Here is a 16549-nt window from a genome sequence, read left to right as displayed (position 1 = left end):
CCACTTTGAGCAAAAAAAAAAAAAAAACCTTACTGGCTCCAAGAAGACTTAGACCACATTCATAACATTCTCTTCCTAAAAAGAGAGCGGCCGTATTCCGTTCTTCTGGATGGCCAAGAAGCCAAGACTGGTGCTTATGCCACCATTCATGGGTTGGCCTAATAACGGTAGCTATGATTCTAGAGCTGGAGGCTGCCTTACTTCTGCCCTCAAGGGCTAGGTGCCATTCACATGTCTTGATTGAAGGCTTCGTAGAAGACCACAATTCAGCTCTCTCAACCACCCTACTTTCCGGTGGCACAATGCACCTCCGTGTCAGGATGGCCGAGCGGTCTAAGGCGCTGCGTTCAGGTCGCAGTCTCCCCTGGAGGCGTGGGTTCAAATCCCACTTCTGACAGCGTTTGCATGGTTTTTTCACGGTTCCCCTACCTGCTAGTCTTTCACAGCCAAGAACGTTTTTTTTTTTTTTTTTTTTAGCACATTTACACAACAGAGCACTGTGGCTCTATAGCTCAGGGGTTAGAGCACTGGTCTTGTAAACCAGGGGTCGTGAGTTCAAATCTCACTAGGGCCTAAGCATTATTTCATGCGCTGTATCTTTCTTTCCTGACAACCTATTTTCTTTCACCAGCTGTCTTATCAAAAACCGCCACTGCCTCTAGGTCAACTCCCCTTACATGAAAGATCACATTACATTCAACCCTGGTCAAGGTTCACAACATTGACCCCACTTTGAGCAAAAAAAAAAAAAAAAACCTTACTGGCTCCAAGAAGACTTAGACCACATTCATAACATTCTCTTCCTAAAAAGAGAGCGGCCGTATTCCGTTCTTCTGGATGGCCAAGAAGCCAAGACTGGTGCTTATGCCACCATTCATGGGTTGGCCTAATAACGGTAGCTATGATTCTAGAGCTGGAGGCTGCCTTACTTCTGCCCTCAAGGGCTAGGTGCCATTCACATGTCTTGATTGAAGGCTTCGTAGAAGACCACAATTCAGCTCTCTCAACCACCCTACTTTCCGGTGGCACAATGCACCTCCGTGTCAGGATGGCCGAGCGGTCTAAGGCGCTGCGTTCAGGTCGCAGTCTCCCCTGGAGGCGTGGGTTCAAATCCCACTTCTGACAGCGTTTGCATGGTTTTTTCACGGTTCCCCTACCTGCTAGTCTTTCACAGCCAAGAACGTTTTTTTTTTTTTTTTTTTTAACACATTTACACAACAGAGCACTGTGGCTCTATAGCTCAGGGGTTAGAGCACTGGTCTTGTAAACCAGGGGTCGTGAGTTCAAATCTCACTAGGGCCTAAGCATTATTTCATGCGCTGTATCTTTCTTTCCTGACAACCTATTTTCTTTCACCAGCTGTCTTATCAAAAACCGCCACTGCCTCTAGGTCAACTCCCCTTACATGAAAGATCACATTACATTCAACCCTGGTCAAGGTTCACAACATTGACCCCACTTTGAGCAAAAAAAAAAAAAAAAACCTTACTGGCTCCAAGAAGACTTAGACCACATTCATAACATTCTCTTCCTAAAAAGAGAGCGGCCGTATTCCGTTCTTCTGGATGGCCAAGAAGCCAAGACTGGTGCTTATGCCACCATTCATGGGTTGGCCTAATAACGGTAGCTATGATTCTAGAGCTGGAGGCTGCCTTACTTCTGCCCTCAAGGGCTAGGTGCCATTCACATGTCTTGATTGAAGGCTTCGTAGAAGACCACAATTCAGCTCTCTCAACCACCCTACTTTCCGGTGGCACAATGAACCTCTGTGTCAGGATGGCCGAGCGGTCTAAGGCGCTGCGTTCAGGTCGCAGTCTCCCCTGGAGGCGTGGGTTCAAATCCCACTTCTGACAGCGTTTGCATGGTTTTTTCACGGTTCCCCTACCTGCTAGTCTTTCACAGCCAAGAACGTTTTTTTTTTTTTTTTTTTTTAACACATTTACACAACAGAGCACTGTGGCTCTATAGCTCAGGGGTTAGAGCACTGGTCTTGTAAACCAGGGGTCGTGAGTTCAAATCTCACTAGGGCCTAAGCATTATTTCATGCGCTGTATCTTTCTTTCCTGACAACCTATTTTCTTTCACCAGCTGTCTTATCAAAAACCGCCACTGCCTCTAGGTCAACTCCCCTTACATGAAAGATCACATTACATTCAACCCTGGTCAAGGTTCACAACATTGACCCCACTTTGAGCAAAAAAAAAAAAAAAAACCTTACTGGCTCCAAGAAGACTTAGACCACATTCATAACATTCTCTTCCTAAAAAGAGAGCGGCCGTATTCCGTTCTTCTGGATGGCCAAGAAGCCAAGACTGGTGCTTATGCCACCATTCATGGGTTGGCCTAATAACGGTAGCTATGATTCTAGAGCTGGAGGCTGCCTTACTTCTGCCCTCAAGGGCTAGGTGCCATTCACATGTCTTGATTGAAGGCTTCGTAGAAGACCACAATTCAGCTCTCTCAACCACCCTACTTTCCGGTGGCACAATGCACCTCCGTGTCAGGATGGCCCAGCGGTCTAAGGCGCTGCGTTCAGGTCGCAGTCTCCCCTGGAGGCGTGGGTTCAAATCCCACTTCTGACAGCGTTTGCATGGTTTTTTCACGGTTCCCCTACCTGCTAGTCTTTCACAGCCAAGAACGTTTTTTTTTTTTTTTAACACATTTACACAACAGAGCACTGTGGCTCTATAGCTCAGGGGTTAGAGCACTGGTCTTGTAAACCAGGGGTCGTGAGTTCAAATCTCACTAGGGCCTAAGCATTATTTCATGCGCTGTATCTTTCTTTCCTGACAACCTATTTTCTTTCACCAGCTGTCTTATCAAAAACCGCCACTGCCTCTAGGTCAACTCCCCTTACATGAAAGATCACATTACATTCAACCCTGGTCAAGGTTCACAACATTGACCCCACTTTGAGCAAAAAAAAAAAAAAAAACCTTACTGGCTCCAAGAAGACTTAGACCACATTCATAACATTCTCTTCCTAAAAAGAGAGCGGCCGTATTCCGTTCTTCTGGATGGCCAAGAAGCCAAGACTGGTGCTTATGCCACCATTCATGGGTTGGCCTAATAACGGTAGCTATGATTCTAGAGCTGGAGGCTGCCTTACTTCTGCCCTCAAGGGCTAGGTGCCATTCACATGTCTTGATTGAAGGCTTCGTAGAAGACCACAATTCAGCTCTCTCAACCACCCTACTTTCCGGTGGCACAATGCACCTCCGTGTCAGGATGGCCCAGCGGTCTAAGGCGCTGCGTTCAGGTCGCAGTCTCCCCTGGAGGCGTGGGTTCAAATCCCACTTCTGACAGCGTTTGCATGGTTTTTTCACGGTTCCCCTACCTGCTAGTCTTTCACAGCCAAGAACGTTTTTTTTTTTTTTTTTTTTAACACATTTACACAACAGAGCACTGTGGCTCTATAGCTCAGGGGTTAGAGCACTGGTCTTGTAAACCAGGGGTCGTGAGTTCAAATCTCACTAGGGCCTAAGCATTATTTCATGCGCTGTATCTTTCTTTCCTGACAACCTATTTTCTTTCACCAGCTGTCTTATCAAAAACCGCCACTGCCTCTAGGTCAACTCCCCTTACATGAAAGATCACATTACATTCAACCCTGGTCAAGGTTCACAACATTGACCCCACTTTGAGCAAAAAAAAAAAAAAAAACCTTACTGGCTCCAAGAAGACTTAGACCACATTCATAACATTCTCTTCCTAAAAAGAGAGCGGCCGTATTCCGTTCTTCTGGATGGCCAAGAAGCCAAGACTGGTGCTTATGCCACCATTCATGGGTTGGCCTAATAACGGTAGCTATGATTCTAGAGCTGGAGGCTGCCTTACTTCTGCCCTCAAGGGCTAGGTGCCATTCACATGTCTTGATTGAAGGCTTCGTAGAAGACCACAATTCAGCTCTCTCAACCACCCTACTTTCCGGTGGCACAATGCACCTACGTGTCAGGATGGCCGAGCGGTCTAAGGCGCTGCGTTCAGGTCGCAGTCTCCCCTGGAGGCGTGGGTTCAAATCCCACTTCTGACAGCGTTTGCATGGTTTTTTCACGGTTCCCCTACCTGCTAGTCTTTCACAGCCAAGAACGTTTTTTTTTTTTTTTTTTTTTAGCACATTTACACAACAGAGCACTGTGGCTCTATAGCTCAGGGGTTAGAGCACTGGTCTTGTAAACCAGGGGTCGTGAGTTCAAATCTCACTAGGGCCTAAGCATTATTTCATGCGCTGTATCTTTCTTTCCTGACAACCTATTTTCTTTCACCAGCTGTCTTATCAAAAACCGCCACTGCCTCTAGGTCAACTCCCCTTACATGAAAGATCACATTACATTCAACCCTGGTCAAGGTTCACAACATTGACCCCACTTTGAGCAAAAAAAAAAAAAAAAACCTTACTGGCTCCAAGAAGACTTAGACCACATTCATAACATTCTCTTCCTAAAAAGAGAGCGGCCGTATTCCGTTCTTCTGGATGGCCAAGAAGCCAAGACTGGTGCTTATGCCACCATTCATGGGTTGGCCTAATAACGGTAGCTATGATTCTAGAGCTGGAGGCTGCCTTACTTCTGCCCTCAAGGGCTAGGTGCCATTCACATGTCTTGATTGAAGGCTTCGTAGAAGACCACAATTCAGCTCTCTCAACCACCCTACTTTCCGGTGGCACAATGCACCTCCGTGTCAGGATGGCCGAGCGGTCTAAGGCGCTGCGTTCAGGTCGCAGTCTCCCCTGGAGGCGTGGGTTCAAATCCCACTTCTGACAGCGTTTGCATGGTTTTTTCACGGTTCCCCTACCTGCTAGTCTTTCACAGCCAAGAACGTTTTTTTTTTTTTTTTTTTTAACACATTTACACAACAGAGCACTGTGGCTCTATAGCTCAGGGGTTAGAGCACTGGTCTTGTAAACCAGGGGTCGTGAGTTCAAATCTCACTAGGGCCTAAGCATTATTTCATGCGCTGTATCTTTCTTTCCTGACAACCTATTTTCTTTCACCAGCTGTCTTATCAAAAACCGCCACTGCCTCTAGGTCAACTCCCCTTACATGAAAGATCACATTACATTCAACCCTGGTCAAGGTTCACAACATTGACCCCACTTTGAGCAAAAAAAAAAAAAAAAACCTTACTGGCTCCAAGAAGACTTAGACCACATTCATAACATTCTCTTCCTAAAAAGAGAGCGGCCGTATTCCGTTCTTCTGGATGGCCAAGAAGCCAAGACTGGTGCTTATGCCACCATTCATGGGTTGGCCTAATAACGGTAGCTATGATTCTAGAGCTGGAGGCTGCCTTACTTCTGCCCTCAAGGGCTAGGTGCCATTCACATGTCTTGATTGAAGGCTTCGTAGAAGACCACAATTCAGCTCTCTCAACCACCCTACTTTCCGGTGGCACAATGCACCTCCGTGTCAGGATGGCCGAGCGGTCTAAGGCGCTGCGTTCAGGTCGCAGTCTCCCCTGGAGGCGTGGGTTCAAATCCCACTTCTGACAGCGTTTGCATGGTTTTTTCACGGTTCCCCTACCTGCTAGTCTTTCACAGCCAAGAACGTTTTTTTTTTTTTTTTTTTTTAACACATTTACACAACAGAGCACTGTGGCTCTATAGCTCAGGGGTTAGAGCACTGGTCTTGTAAACCAGGGGTCATGAGTTCAAATCTCACTAGGGCCTAAGCATTATTTCATGCGCTGTATCTTTCTTTCCTGACAACCTATTTTCTTTCACCAGCTGTCTTATCAAAAACCGCCACTGCCTCTAGGTCAACTCCCCTTACATGAAAGATCACATTACATTCAACCCTGGTCAAGGTTCACAACATTGACCCCACTTTGAGCAAAAAAAAAAAAAAAAACCTTACTGGCTCCAAGAAGACTTAGACCACATTCATAACATTCTCTTCCTAAAAAGAGAGCGGCCGTATTCCGTTCTTCTGGATGGCCAAGAAGCCAAGACTGGTGCTTATGCCACCATTCATGGGTTGGCCTAATAACGGTAGCTATGATTCTAGAGCTGGAGGCTGCCTTACTTCTGCCCTCAAGGGCTAGGTGCCATTCACATGTCTTGATTGAAGGCTTCGTAGAAGACCACAATTCAGCTCTCTCAACCACCCTACTTTCCGGTGGCACAATGCACCTCCGTGTCAGGATGGCCGAGCGGTCTAAGGCGCTGCGTTCAGGTCGCAGTCTCCCCTGGAGGCGTGGGTTCAAATCCCACTTCTGACAGCGTTTGCATGGTTTTTTCACGGTTCCCCTACCTGCTAGTCTTTCACAGCCAAGAAGGTTTTTTTTTTTTTTTTTTTTAACACATTTACACAACAGAGCACTGTGGCTCTATAGCTCAGGGGTTAGAGCACTGGTCTTGTAAACCAGGGGTCGTGAGTTCAAATCTCACTAGGGCCTAAGCATTATTTCATGCGCTGTATCTTTCTTTCCTGACAACCTATTTTCTTTCACCAGCTGTCTTATCAAAAACCGCCACTGCCTCTAGGTCAACTCCCCTTACATGAAAGATCACATTACATTCAACCCTGGTCAAGGTTCACAACATTGACCCCACTTTGAGCAAAAAAAAAAAAAAAAACCTTACTGGCTCCAAGAAGACTTAGACCACATTCATAACATTCTCTTCCTAAAAAGAGAGCGGCCGTATTCCGTTCTTCTGGATGGCCAAGAAGCCAAGACTGGTGCTTATGCCACCATTCATGGGTTGGCCTAATAACGGTAGCTATGATTCTAGAGCTGGAGGCTGCCTTACTTCTGCCCTCAAGGGCTAGGTGCCATTCACATGTCTTGATTGAAGGCTTCGTAGAAGACCACAATTCAGCTCTCTCAACCACTCTACTTTCCGGTGGCACAATGCACCTCCGTGTCAGGATGGCCGAGCGGTCTAAGGCGCTGCGTTCAGGTCGCAGTCTCCCCTGGAGGCGTGGGTTCAAATCCCACTTCTGACAGCGTTTGCATGGTTTTTTCACGGTTCCCCTACCTGCTAGTCTTTCACAGCCAAGAACGTTTTTTTTTTTTTTTTTTTTAACACATTTACACAACAGAGCACTGTGGCTCTATAGCTCAGGGGTTAGAGCACTGGTCTTGTAAACCAGGGGTCGTGAGTTCAAATCTCACTAGGGCCTAAGCATTATTTCATGCGCTGTATCTTTCTTTCCTGACAACCTATTTTCTTTCACCAGCTGTCTTATCAAAAACCGCCACTGCCTCTAGGTCAACTCCCCTTACATGAAAGATCACATTACATTCAACCCTGGTCAAGGTTCACAACATTGACCCCACTTTGAGCAAAAAAAAAAAAAAAAACCTTACTGGCTCCAAGAAGACTTAGACCACATTCATAACATTCTCTTCCTAAAAAGAGAGCGGCCGTATTCCGTTCTTCTGGATGGCCAAGAAGCCAAGACTGGTGCTTATGCCACCATTCATGGGTTGGCCTAATAACGGTAGCTATGATTCTAGAGCTGGAGGCTGCCTTACTTCTGCCCTCAAGGGCTAGGTGCCATTCACATGTCTTGATTGAAGGCTTCGTAGAAGACCACAATTCAGCTCTCTCAACCACCCTACTTTCCGGTGGCACAATGCACCTCCGTGTCAGGATGGCCGAGCGGTCTAAGGCGCTGCGTTCAGGTCGCAGTCTCCCCTGGAGGCGTGGGTTCAAATCCCACTTCTGACAGCGTTTGCATGGTTTTTTCACGGTTCCCCTACCTGCTAGTCTTTCACAGCCAAGAACGTTTTTTTTTTTTTTTTTTTAACACATTTACACAACAGAGCACTGAGGCTCTATAGCTCAGGGGTTAGAGCACTGGTCTTGTAAACCAGGGGTCGTGAGTTCAAATCTCACTAGGGCCTAAGCATTATTTCATGCGCTGTATCTTTCTTTCCTGACAACCTATTTTCTTTCACCAGCTGTCTTATCAAAAACCGCCACTGCCTCTAGGTCAACTCCCCTTACATGAAAGATCACATTACATTCAACCCTGGTCAAGGTTCACAACATTGACCCCACTTTGAGCAAAAAAAAAAAAAAAAACCTTACTGGCTCCAAGAAGACTTAGACCACATTCATAACATTCTCTTCCTAAAAAGAGAGCGGCCGTATTCCGTTCTTCTGGATGGCCAAGAAGCCAAGACTGGTGCTTATGCCACCATTCATGGGTTGGCCTAATAACGGTAGCTATGATTCTAGAGCTGGAGGCTGCCTTACTTCTGCCCTCAAGGGCTAGGTGCCATTCACATGTCTTGATTGAAGGCTTCGTAGAAGACCACAATTCAGCTCTCTCAACCACCCTACTTTCCGGTGGCACAATGCACCTCCGTGTCAGGATGGCCGAGCGGTCTAAGGCGCTGCGTTCAGGTCGCAGTCTCCCCTGGAGGCGTGGGTTCAAATCCCACTTCTGACAGCGTTTGCATGGTTTTTTCACGGTTCCCCTACCTGCTAGTCTTTCACAGCCAAGAACGTTTTTTTTTTTTTTTTTTTTAACACATTTACACAACAGAGCACTGTGGCTCTATAGCTCAGGGGTTAGAGCACTGGTCTTGTAAACCAGGGGTCGTGAGTTCAAATCTCACTAGGGCCTAAGCATTATTTCATGCGCTGTATCTTTCTTTCCTGACAACCTATTTTCTTTCACCAGCTGTCTTATCAAAAACCGCCACTGCCTCTAGGTCAACTCCCCTTACATGAAAGATCACATTACATTCAACCCTGGTCAAGGTTCACAACATTGACCCCACTTTGAGCAAAAAAAAAAAAAAAAACCTTACTGGCTCCAAGAAGACTTAGACCACATTCATAACATTCTCTTCCTAAAAAGAGAGCGGCCGTATTCCGTTCTTCTGGATGGCCAAGAAGCCAAGACTGGTGCTTATGCCACCATTCATGGGTTGGCCTAATAACGGTAGCTATGATTCTAGAGCTGGAGGCTGCCTTACTTCTGCCCTCAAGGGCTAGGTGCCATTCACATGTCTTGATTGAAGGCTTCGTAGAAGACCACAATTCAGCTCTCTCAACCACCCTACTTTCCGGTGGCACAATGCACCTCCGTGTCAGGATGGCCGAGCGGTCTAAGGCGCTGCGTTCAGGTCGCAGTCTCCCCTGGAGGCGTGGGTTCAAATCCCACTTCTGACAGCGTTTGCATGGTTTTTTCACGGTTCCCCTACCTGCTAGTCTTTCACAGCCAAGAACGTTTTTTTTTTTTTTTTTTTTTTTAACACATTTACACAACAGAGCACTGTGGCTCTATAGCTCAGGGGTTAGAGCACTGGTCTTGTAAACCAGGGGTCGTGAGTTCAAATCTCACTAGGGCCTAAGCATTATTTCATGCGCTGTATCTTTCTTTCCTGACAACCTATTTTCTTTCACCAGCTGTCTTATCAAAAACCGCCACTGCCTCTAGGTCAACTCCCCTTACATGAAAGATCACATTACATTCAACCCTGGTCAAGGTTCACAACATTGACCCCACTTTGAGCAAAAAAAAAAAAAAAAACCTTACTGGCTCCAAGAAGACTTAGACCACATTCATAACATTCTCTTCCTAAAAAGAGAGCGGCCGTATTCCGTTCTTCTGGATGGCCAAGAAGCCAAGACTGGTGCTTATGCCACCATTCATGGGTTGGCCTAATAACGGTAGCTATGATTCTAGAGCTGGAGGCTGCCTTACTTCTGCCCTCAAGGGCTAGGTGCCATTCACATGTCTTGATTGAAGGCTTCGTAGAAGACCACAATTCAGCTCTCTCAACCACCCTACTTTCCGGTGGCACAATGCACCTCCGTGTCAGGATGGCCGAGCGGTCTAAGGCGCTGCGTTCAGGTCGCAGTCTCCCCTGGAGGCGTGGGTTCAAATCCCACTTCTGACAGCGTTTGCATGGTTTTTTCACGGTTCCCCTACCTGCTAGTCTTTCACAGCCAAGAACGTTTTTTTTTTTTTTTTTTTAACACATTTACACAACAGAGCACTGTGGCTCTATAGCTCAGGGGTTAGAGCACTGGTCTTGTAAACCAGGGGTCGTGAGTTCAAATCTCACTAGGGCCTAAGCATTATTTCATGCGCTGTATCTTTCTTTCCTGACAACCTATTTTCTTTCACCAGCTGTCTTATCAAAAACCGCCACTGCCTCTAGGTCAACTCCCCTTACATGAAAGATCACATTACATTCAACCCTGGTCAAGGTTCACAACATTGACCCCACTTTGAGCAAAAAAAAAAAAAAAAACCTTACTGGCTCCAAGAAGACTTAGACCACATTCATAACATTCTCTTCCTAAAAAGAGAGCGGCCGTATTCCGTTCTTCTGGATGGCCAAGAAGCCAAGACTGGTGCTTATGCCACCATTCATGGGTTGGCCTAATAACGGTAGCTATGATTCTAGAGCTGGAGGCTGCCTTACTTCTGCCCTCAAGGGCTAGGTGCCATTCACATGTCTTGATTGAAGGCTTCGTAGAAGACCACAATTCAGCTCTCTCAACCACCCTACTTTCCGGTGGCACAATGCACCTCCGTGTCAGGATGGCCGAGCGGTCTAAGGCGCTGCGTTCAGGTCGCAGTCTCCCCTGGAGGCGTGGGTTCAAATCCCACTTCTGACAGCGTTTGCATGGTTTTTTCACGGTTCCCCTACCTGCTAGTCTTTCACAGCCAAGAACGTTTTTTTTTTTTTTTTTTTTAACACATTTACACAACAGAGCACTGTGGCTCTATAGCTCAGGGGTTAGAGCACTGGTCTTGTAAACCAGGGGTCGTGAGTTCAAATCTCACTAGGGCCTAAGCATTATTTCATGCGCTGTATCTTTCTTTCCTGACAACCTATTTTCTTTCACCAGCTGTCTTATCAAAAACCGCCACTGCCTCTAGGTCAACTCCCCTTACATGAAAGATCACATTACATTCAACCCTGGTCAAGGTTCACAACATTGACCCCACTTTGAGCAAAAAAAAAAAAAAAAACCTTACTGGCTCCAAGAAGACTTAGACCACATTCATAACATTCTCTTCCTAAAAAGAGAGCGGCCGTATTCCGTTCTTCTGGATGGCCAAGAAGCCAAGACTGGTGCTTATGCCACCATTCATGGGTTGGCCTAATAACGGTAGCTATGATTCTAGAGCTGGAGGCTGCCTTACTTCTGCCCTCAAGGGCTAGGTGCCATTCACATGTCTTGATTGAAGGCTTCGTAGAAGACCACAATTCAGCTCTCTCAACCACCCTACTTTCCGGTGGCACAATGCACCTCCGTGTCAGGATGGCCGAGCGGTCTAAGGCGCTGCGTTCAGGTCGCAGTCTCCCCTGGAGGCGTGGGTTCAAATCCCACTTCTGACAGCGTTTGCATGGTTTTTTCACGGTTCCCCTACCTGCTAGTCTTTCACAGCCAAGAACGTTTTTTTTTTTTTTTTTTTTAACACATTTACACAACAGAGCACTGTGGCTCTATAGCTCAGGGGTTAGAGCACTGGTCTTGTAAACCAGGGGTCGTGAGTTCAAATCTCACTAGGGCCTAAGCATTATTTCATGCGCTGTATCTTTCTTTCCTGACAACCTATTTTCTTTCACCAGCTGTCTTATCAAAAACCGCCACTGCCTCTAGGTCAACTCCCCTTACATGAAAGATCACATTACATTCAACCCTGGTCAAGGTTCACAACATTGACCCCACTTTGAGCAAAAAAAAAAAAAAAAAACCTTACTGGCTCCAAGAAGACTTAGACCACATTCATAACATTCTCTTCCTAAAAAGAGAGCGGCCGTATTCCGTTCTTCTGGATGGCCAAGAAGCCAAGACTGGTGCTTATGCCACCATTCATGGGTTGGCCTAATAACGGTAGCTATGATTCTAGAGCTGGAGGCTGCCTTACTTCTGCCCTCAAGGGCTAGGTGCCATTCACATGTCTTGATTGAAGGCTTCGTAGAAGACCACAATTCAGCTCTCTCAACCACCCTACTTTCCGGTGGCACAATGCACCTCCGTGTCAGGATGGCCGAGCGGTCTAAGGCGCTGCGTTCAGGTCGCAGTCTCCCCTGGAGGCGTGGGTTCAAATCCCACTTCTGACAGCGTTTGCATGGTTTTTTCACGGTTCCCCTACCTGCTAGTCTTTCACAGCCAAGAACGTTTTTTTTTTTTTTTTTTTTAACACATTTACACAACAGAGCACTGTGGATCTATAGCTCAGGGGTTAGAGCACTGGTCTTGTAAACCAGGGGTCGTGAGTTCAAATCTCACTAGGGCCTAAGCATTATTTCATGCGCTGTATCTTTCTTTCCTGACAACCTATTTTCTTTCACCAGCTGTCTTATCAAAAACCGCCACTGCCTCTAGGTCAACTCCCCTTACATGAAAGATCACATTACATTCAACCCTGGTCAAGGTTCACAACATTGACCCCACTTTGAGCAAAAAAAAAAAAAAAAACCTTACTGGCTCCAAGAAGACTTAGACCACATTCATAACATTCTCTTCCTAAAAAGAGAGCGGCCGTATTCCGTTCTTCTGGATGGCCAAGAAGCCAAGACTGGTGCTTATGCCACCATTCATGGGTTGGCCTAATAACGGTAGCTATGATTCTAGAGCTGGAGGCTGCCTTACTTCTGCCCTCAAGGGCTAGGTGCCATTCACATGTCTTGATTGAAGGCTTCGTAGAAGACCACAATTCAGCTCTCTCAACCACCCTACTTTCCGGTGGCACAATGCACCTCCGTGTCAGGATGGCCGAGCGGTCTAAGGCGCTGCGTTCAGGTCGCAGTCTCCCCTGGAGGCGTGGGTTCAAATCCCACTTCTGACAGCGTTTGCATGGTTTTTTCACGGTTCCCCTACCTGCTAGTCTTTCACAGCCAAGAACGTTTTTTTTTTTTTTTTTTTTAACACATTTACACAACAGAGCACTGTGGCTCTATAGCTCAGGGGTTAGAGCACTGGTCTTGTAAACCAGGGGTCGTGAGTTCAAATCTCACTAGGGCCTAAGCATTATTTCATGCGCTGTATCTTTCTTTCCTGACAACCTATTTTCTTTCACCAGCTGTCTTATCAAAAACCGCCACTGCCTCTAGGTCAACTCCCCTTACATGAAAGATCACATTACATTCAACCCTGGTCAAGGTTCACAACATTGACCCCACTTTGAGCAAAAAAAAAAAAAAAAACCTTACTGGCTCCAAGAAGACTTAGACCACATTCATAACATTCTCTTCCTAAAAAGAGAGCGGCCGTATTCCGTTCTTCTGGATGGCCAAGAAGCCAAGACTGGTGCTTATGCCACCATTCATGGGTTGGCCTAATAACGGTAGCTATGATTCTAGAGCTGGAGGCTGCCTTACTTCTGCCCTCAAGGGCTAGGTGCCATTCACATGTCTTGATTGAAGGCTTCGTAGAAGACCACAATTCAGCTCTCTCAACCACCCTACTTTCCGGTGGCACAATGCACCTCCGTGTCAGGATGGCCGAGCGGTCTAAGGCGCTGCGTTCAGGTCGCAGTCTCCCCTGGAGGCGTGGGTTCAAATCCCACTTCTGACAGCGTTTGCATGGTTTTTTCACGGTTCCCCTACCTGCTAGTCTTTCACAGCCAAGAACGTTTTTTTTTTTTTTTTTTTAAACACATTTACACAACAGAGCACTGTGGCTCTATAGCTCAGGGGTTAGAGCACTGGTCTTGTAAACCAGGGGTCGTGAGTTCAAATCTCACTAGGGCCTAAGCATTATTTCATGCGCTGTATCTTTCTTTCCTGACAACCTATTTTCTTTCACCAGCTGTCTTATCAAAAACCGCCACTGCCTCTAGGTCAACTCCCCTTACATAAAAGATCACATTACATTCAACCCTGGTCAAGGTTCACAACATTGACCCCACTTTGAGCAAAAAAAAAAAAAAAAACCTTACTGGCTCCAAGAAGACTTAGACCACATTCATAACATTCTCTTCCTAAAAAGAGAGCGGCCGTATTCCGTTCTTCTGGATGGCCAAGAAGCCAAGACTGGTGCTTATGCCACCATTCATGGGTTGGCCTAATAACGGTAGCTATGATTCTAGAGCTGGAGGCTGCCTTACTTCTGCCCTCAAGGGCTAGGTGCCATTCACATGTCTTGATTGAAGGCTTCGTAGAAGACCACAATTCAGCTCTCTCAACCACCCTACTTTCCGGTGGCACAATGCACCTCCGTGTCAGGATGGCCGAGCGGTCTAAGGCGCTGCGTTCAGGTCGCAGTCTCCCCTGGAGGCGTGGGTTCAAATCCCACTTCTGACAGCGTTTGCATGGTTTTTTCACGGTTCCCCTACCTGCTAGTCTTTCACAGCCAAGAACGTTTTTTTTTTTTTTTTTTTTAACACATTTACACAACAGAGCACTGTGGCTCTATAGCTCAGGGGTTAGAGCACTGGTCTTGTAAACCAGGGGTCGTGAGTTCAAATCTCACTAGGGCCTAAGCATTATTTCATGCGCTGTATCTTTCTTTCCTGACAACCTATTTTCTTTCACCAGCTGTCTTATCAAAAACCGCCACTGCCTCTAGGTCAACTCCCCTTACATGAAAGATCACATTACATTCAACCCTGGTCAAGGTTCACAACATTGACCCCACTTTGAGCAAAAAAAAAAAAAAAAACCTTACTGGCTCCAAGAAGACTTAGACCACATTCATAACATTCTCTTCCTAAAAAGAGAGCGGCCGTATTCCGTTCTTCTGGATGGCCAAGAAGCCAAGACTGGTGCTTATGCCACCATTCATGGGTTGGCCTAATAACGGTAGCTATGATTCTAGATCTGGAGGCTGCCTTACTTCTGCCCTCAAGGGCTAGGTGCCATTCACATGTCTTGATTGAAGGCTTCGTAGAAGACCACAATTCAGCTCTCTCAACCACCCTACTTTCCGGTGGCACAATGCACCTCCGTGTCAGGATGGGCGAGCGGTCTAAGGCGCTGCGTTTAGGTCGCAGTCTCCCCTGGAGGCGTGGGTTCAAATCCCACTTCTGACAGCGTTTGCATGGTTTTTTCACGGTTCCCCTACCTGCTAGTCTTTCACAGCCAAGAACGTTTTTTTTTTTTTTTTTTTTAACACATTTACACAACAGAGCACTGTGGCTCTATAGCTCAGGGGTTAGAGCACTGGTCTTGTAAACCAGGGGTCGTGAGTTCAAATCTCACTAGGGCCTAAGCATTATTTCATGCGCTGTATCTTTCTTTCCTGACAACCTATTTTCTTTCACCAGCTGTCTTATCAAAAACCGCCACTGCCTCTAGGTCAACTCCCCTTACATGAAAGATCACATTACATTCAACCCTGGTCAAGGTTCACAACATTGACCCCACTTTGAGCAAAAAAAAAAAAAAAAACCTTACTGGCTCCAAGAAGACTTAGACCACATTCATAACATTCTCTTCCTAAAAAGAGAGCGGCCGTATTCCGTTCTTCTGGATGGCCAAGAAGCCAAGACTGGTGCTTATGCCACCATTCATGGGTTGGCCTAATAACGGTAGCTATGATTCTAGAGCTGGAGGCTGCCTTACTTCTGCCCTCAAGGGCTAGGTGCCATTCACATGTCTTGATTGAAGGCTTCGTAGAAGACCACAATTCAGCTCTCTCAACCACCCTACTTTCCGGTGGCACAATGCACCTCCGTGTCAGGATGGCCGAGCGGTCTAAGGCGCTGCGTTCAGGTCGCAGTCTCCCCTGGAGGCGTGGGTTCAAATCCCACTTCTGACAGCGTTTGCATGGTTTTTTCACGGTTCCCCTACCTGCTAGTCTTTCACAGCCAAGAACGTTTTTTTTTTTTTTTTTTTTAACACATTTACACAACAGAGCACTGTGGCTCTATAGCTCAGGGGTTAGAGCACTGGTCTTGTAAACCAGGGGTCGTGAGTTCAAATCTCACTAGGGCCTAAGCATTATTTCATGCGCTGTATCTTTCTTTCCTGACAACCTATTTTCTTTCACCAGCTGTCTTATCAAAAACCGCCACTGCCTCTAGGTCAACTCCCCTTACATGAAAGATCACATTACATTCAACCCTGGTCAAGGTTCACAACATTGACCCCACTTTGAGCAAAAAAAAAAAAAAAAACCTTACTGGCTCCAAGAAGACTTAGACCACATTCATAACATTCTCTTCCTAAAAAGAGAGCGGCCGTATTCCGTTCTTCTGGATGGCCAAGAAGCCAAGACTGGTGCTTATGCCACCATTCATGGGTTGGCCTAATAACGGTAGCTATGATTCTAGAGCTGGAGGCTGCCTTACTTCTGCCCTCAAGGGCTAGGTGCCATTCACATGTCTTGATTGAAGGCTTCGTAGAAGACCACAATTCAGCTCTCTCAACCACCCTACTTTCCGGTGGCACAATGCACCTCCGTGTCAGGATGGCCGAGCGGTCTAAGGCGCTGCGTTCAGGTCGCAGTCTCCCCTGGAGGCGTGGGTTCAAATCCCACTTCTGACAGCGTTTGCATGGTTTTTTCACGGTTCCCCTACCTGCTAGTCTTTCACAGCCAAGAACGTTTTTTTTTTTTTTTTTTTTAACACATTTACACAACAGAGCACTGTGGCTCTATAGCTCAGGGGTTAGAGCACTGGTC

At 46.6% G+C, this 16549-nt stretch overlaps 44 non-coding genes across 44 annotated transcripts in view; all 44 read left to right on the top strand.

Annotated features, from left to right (window-relative positions):
- The first annotated feature begins 314 nt into the window (after window positions 1–314).
- On the top strand, window positions 315–397 carry TRNAL-CAG (transfer RNA leucine (anticodon CAG)). Its single transcript has one exon. It is a non-coding gene; the product is annotated as a tRNA-Leu (tRNA).
- A 104-nt stretch (window positions 398–501) lies between these two features.
- Window positions 502–574, top strand: TRNAT-UGU (transfer RNA threonine (anticodon UGU)). The gene has a single exon. It is a non-coding gene; the product is annotated as a tRNA-Thr (tRNA).
- A 468-nt stretch (window positions 575–1042) lies between these two features.
- Window positions 1043–1125, top strand: TRNAL-CAG (transfer RNA leucine (anticodon CAG)). The gene has a single exon. It is a non-coding gene; the product is annotated as a tRNA-Leu (tRNA).
- A 104-nt stretch (window positions 1126–1229) lies between these two features.
- TRNAT-UGU (transfer RNA threonine (anticodon UGU)) lies at window positions 1230–1302 on the top strand. Its single transcript has one exon. It is a non-coding gene; the product is annotated as a tRNA-Thr (tRNA).
- A 468-nt stretch (window positions 1303–1770) lies between these two features.
- On the top strand, window positions 1771–1853 carry TRNAL-CAG (transfer RNA leucine (anticodon CAG)). Its single transcript has one exon. It is a non-coding gene; the product is annotated as a tRNA-Leu (tRNA).
- A 105-nt stretch (window positions 1854–1958) lies between these two features.
- Window positions 1959–2031, top strand: TRNAT-UGU (transfer RNA threonine (anticodon UGU)). Its single transcript has one exon. It is a non-coding gene; the product is annotated as a tRNA-Thr (tRNA).
- Window positions 2032–2499: 468 nt separating this feature from the next.
- Window positions 2500–2582, top strand: TRNAL-CAG (transfer RNA leucine (anticodon CAG)). Its single transcript has one exon. It is a non-coding gene; the product is annotated as a tRNA-Leu (tRNA).
- Window positions 2583–2681: 99 nt separating this feature from the next.
- On the top strand, window positions 2682–2754 carry TRNAT-UGU (transfer RNA threonine (anticodon UGU)). The gene has a single exon. It is a non-coding gene; the product is annotated as a tRNA-Thr (tRNA).
- Window positions 2755–3222: 468 nt separating this feature from the next.
- On the top strand, window positions 3223–3305 carry TRNAL-CAG (transfer RNA leucine (anticodon CAG)). Its single transcript has one exon. It is a non-coding gene; the product is annotated as a tRNA-Leu (tRNA).
- Window positions 3306–3409: 104 nt separating this feature from the next.
- Window positions 3410–3482, top strand: TRNAT-UGU (transfer RNA threonine (anticodon UGU)). The gene has a single exon. It is a non-coding gene; the product is annotated as a tRNA-Thr (tRNA).
- Window positions 3483–3950: 468 nt separating this feature from the next.
- TRNAL-CAG (transfer RNA leucine (anticodon CAG)) lies at window positions 3951–4033 on the top strand. The gene has a single exon. It is a non-coding gene; the product is annotated as a tRNA-Leu (tRNA).
- A 105-nt stretch (window positions 4034–4138) lies between these two features.
- TRNAT-UGU (transfer RNA threonine (anticodon UGU)) lies at window positions 4139–4211 on the top strand. Its single transcript has one exon. It is a non-coding gene; the product is annotated as a tRNA-Thr (tRNA).
- A 468-nt stretch (window positions 4212–4679) lies between these two features.
- TRNAL-CAG (transfer RNA leucine (anticodon CAG)) lies at window positions 4680–4762 on the top strand. The gene has a single exon. It is a non-coding gene; the product is annotated as a tRNA-Leu (tRNA).
- A 104-nt stretch (window positions 4763–4866) lies between these two features.
- Window positions 4867–4939, top strand: TRNAT-UGU (transfer RNA threonine (anticodon UGU)). The gene has a single exon. It is a non-coding gene; the product is annotated as a tRNA-Thr (tRNA).
- A 468-nt stretch (window positions 4940–5407) lies between these two features.
- On the top strand, window positions 5408–5490 carry TRNAL-CAG (transfer RNA leucine (anticodon CAG)). The gene has a single exon. It is a non-coding gene; the product is annotated as a tRNA-Leu (tRNA).
- Window positions 5491–6136: 646 nt separating this feature from the next.
- TRNAL-CAG (transfer RNA leucine (anticodon CAG)) lies at window positions 6137–6219 on the top strand. The gene has a single exon. It is a non-coding gene; the product is annotated as a tRNA-Leu (tRNA).
- A 104-nt stretch (window positions 6220–6323) lies between these two features.
- Window positions 6324–6396, top strand: TRNAT-UGU (transfer RNA threonine (anticodon UGU)). The gene has a single exon. It is a non-coding gene; the product is annotated as a tRNA-Thr (tRNA).
- Window positions 6397–6864: 468 nt separating this feature from the next.
- Window positions 6865–6947, top strand: TRNAL-CAG (transfer RNA leucine (anticodon CAG)). The gene has a single exon. It is a non-coding gene; the product is annotated as a tRNA-Leu (tRNA).
- Window positions 6948–7051: 104 nt separating this feature from the next.
- Window positions 7052–7124, top strand: TRNAT-UGU (transfer RNA threonine (anticodon UGU)). The gene has a single exon. It is a non-coding gene; the product is annotated as a tRNA-Thr (tRNA).
- Window positions 7125–7592: 468 nt separating this feature from the next.
- Window positions 7593–7675, top strand: TRNAL-CAG (transfer RNA leucine (anticodon CAG)). The gene has a single exon. It is a non-coding gene; the product is annotated as a tRNA-Leu (tRNA).
- Window positions 7676–7778: 103 nt separating this feature from the next.
- Window positions 7779–7851, top strand: TRNAT-UGU (transfer RNA threonine (anticodon UGU)). The gene has a single exon. It is a non-coding gene; the product is annotated as a tRNA-Thr (tRNA).
- A 468-nt stretch (window positions 7852–8319) lies between these two features.
- On the top strand, window positions 8320–8402 carry TRNAL-CAG (transfer RNA leucine (anticodon CAG)). The gene has a single exon. It is a non-coding gene; the product is annotated as a tRNA-Leu (tRNA).
- Window positions 8403–8506: 104 nt separating this feature from the next.
- TRNAT-UGU (transfer RNA threonine (anticodon UGU)) lies at window positions 8507–8579 on the top strand. The gene has a single exon. It is a non-coding gene; the product is annotated as a tRNA-Thr (tRNA).
- A 468-nt stretch (window positions 8580–9047) lies between these two features.
- Window positions 9048–9130, top strand: TRNAL-CAG (transfer RNA leucine (anticodon CAG)). The gene has a single exon. It is a non-coding gene; the product is annotated as a tRNA-Leu (tRNA).
- Window positions 9131–9237: 107 nt separating this feature from the next.
- TRNAT-UGU (transfer RNA threonine (anticodon UGU)) lies at window positions 9238–9310 on the top strand. The gene has a single exon. It is a non-coding gene; the product is annotated as a tRNA-Thr (tRNA).
- Window positions 9311–9778: 468 nt separating this feature from the next.
- TRNAL-CAG (transfer RNA leucine (anticodon CAG)) lies at window positions 9779–9861 on the top strand. Its single transcript has one exon. It is a non-coding gene; the product is annotated as a tRNA-Leu (tRNA).
- Window positions 9862–9964: 103 nt separating this feature from the next.
- On the top strand, window positions 9965–10037 carry TRNAT-UGU (transfer RNA threonine (anticodon UGU)). The gene has a single exon. It is a non-coding gene; the product is annotated as a tRNA-Thr (tRNA).
- A 468-nt stretch (window positions 10038–10505) lies between these two features.
- On the top strand, window positions 10506–10588 carry TRNAL-CAG (transfer RNA leucine (anticodon CAG)). Its single transcript has one exon. It is a non-coding gene; the product is annotated as a tRNA-Leu (tRNA).
- A 104-nt stretch (window positions 10589–10692) lies between these two features.
- On the top strand, window positions 10693–10765 carry TRNAT-UGU (transfer RNA threonine (anticodon UGU)). Its single transcript has one exon. It is a non-coding gene; the product is annotated as a tRNA-Thr (tRNA).
- A 468-nt stretch (window positions 10766–11233) lies between these two features.
- On the top strand, window positions 11234–11316 carry TRNAL-CAG (transfer RNA leucine (anticodon CAG)). The gene has a single exon. It is a non-coding gene; the product is annotated as a tRNA-Leu (tRNA).
- A 104-nt stretch (window positions 11317–11420) lies between these two features.
- TRNAT-UGU (transfer RNA threonine (anticodon UGU)) lies at window positions 11421–11493 on the top strand. Its single transcript has one exon. It is a non-coding gene; the product is annotated as a tRNA-Thr (tRNA).
- A 469-nt stretch (window positions 11494–11962) lies between these two features.
- Window positions 11963–12045, top strand: TRNAL-CAG (transfer RNA leucine (anticodon CAG)). The gene has a single exon. It is a non-coding gene; the product is annotated as a tRNA-Leu (tRNA).
- Window positions 12046–12690: 645 nt separating this feature from the next.
- TRNAL-CAG (transfer RNA leucine (anticodon CAG)) lies at window positions 12691–12773 on the top strand. Its single transcript has one exon. It is a non-coding gene; the product is annotated as a tRNA-Leu (tRNA).
- Window positions 12774–12877: 104 nt separating this feature from the next.
- On the top strand, window positions 12878–12950 carry TRNAT-UGU (transfer RNA threonine (anticodon UGU)). Its single transcript has one exon. It is a non-coding gene; the product is annotated as a tRNA-Thr (tRNA).
- Window positions 12951–13418: 468 nt separating this feature from the next.
- On the top strand, window positions 13419–13501 carry TRNAL-CAG (transfer RNA leucine (anticodon CAG)). The gene has a single exon. It is a non-coding gene; the product is annotated as a tRNA-Leu (tRNA).
- Window positions 13502–13605: 104 nt separating this feature from the next.
- Window positions 13606–13678, top strand: TRNAT-UGU (transfer RNA threonine (anticodon UGU)). Its single transcript has one exon. It is a non-coding gene; the product is annotated as a tRNA-Thr (tRNA).
- Window positions 13679–14146: 468 nt separating this feature from the next.
- TRNAL-CAG (transfer RNA leucine (anticodon CAG)) lies at window positions 14147–14229 on the top strand. Its single transcript has one exon. It is a non-coding gene; the product is annotated as a tRNA-Leu (tRNA).
- Window positions 14230–14333: 104 nt separating this feature from the next.
- On the top strand, window positions 14334–14406 carry TRNAT-UGU (transfer RNA threonine (anticodon UGU)). Its single transcript has one exon. It is a non-coding gene; the product is annotated as a tRNA-Thr (tRNA).
- Window positions 14407–14874: 468 nt separating this feature from the next.
- Window positions 14875–14957, top strand: TRNAL-UAG (transfer RNA leucine (anticodon UAG)). Its single transcript has one exon. It is a non-coding gene; the product is annotated as a tRNA-Leu (tRNA).
- A 104-nt stretch (window positions 14958–15061) lies between these two features.
- TRNAT-UGU (transfer RNA threonine (anticodon UGU)) lies at window positions 15062–15134 on the top strand. Its single transcript has one exon. It is a non-coding gene; the product is annotated as a tRNA-Thr (tRNA).
- Window positions 15135–15602: 468 nt separating this feature from the next.
- Window positions 15603–15685, top strand: TRNAL-CAG (transfer RNA leucine (anticodon CAG)). Its single transcript has one exon. It is a non-coding gene; the product is annotated as a tRNA-Leu (tRNA).
- A 104-nt stretch (window positions 15686–15789) lies between these two features.
- TRNAT-UGU (transfer RNA threonine (anticodon UGU)) lies at window positions 15790–15862 on the top strand. The gene has a single exon. It is a non-coding gene; the product is annotated as a tRNA-Thr (tRNA).
- Window positions 15863–16330: 468 nt separating this feature from the next.
- Window positions 16331–16413, top strand: TRNAL-CAG (transfer RNA leucine (anticodon CAG)). The gene has a single exon. It is a non-coding gene; the product is annotated as a tRNA-Leu (tRNA).
- Window positions 16414–16517: 104 nt separating this feature from the next.
- Window positions 16518–16549, top strand: part of TRNAT-UGU (transfer RNA threonine (anticodon UGU)) — a 73-nt gene continuing 41 nt past the window's right edge. Inside the window, exon 1 of the tRNA in view lies at window positions 16518–16549. This exon is cut by the window's right edge and continues 41 nt beyond it. This is a non-coding gene — a tRNA (tRNA-Thr).

Source organism: Hyperolius riggenbachi, chromosome 1, assembly GCF_040937935.1.
Source record: "Hyperolius riggenbachi isolate aHypRig1 chromosome 1, aHypRig1.pri, whole genome shotgun sequence".
NCBI classification, from domain to species: Eukaryota; Metazoa; Chordata; class Amphibia; order Anura; family Hyperoliidae; genus Hyperolius; species Hyperolius riggenbachi.
This window is presented reverse-complemented; position numbering and strand designations above follow the sequence as displayed.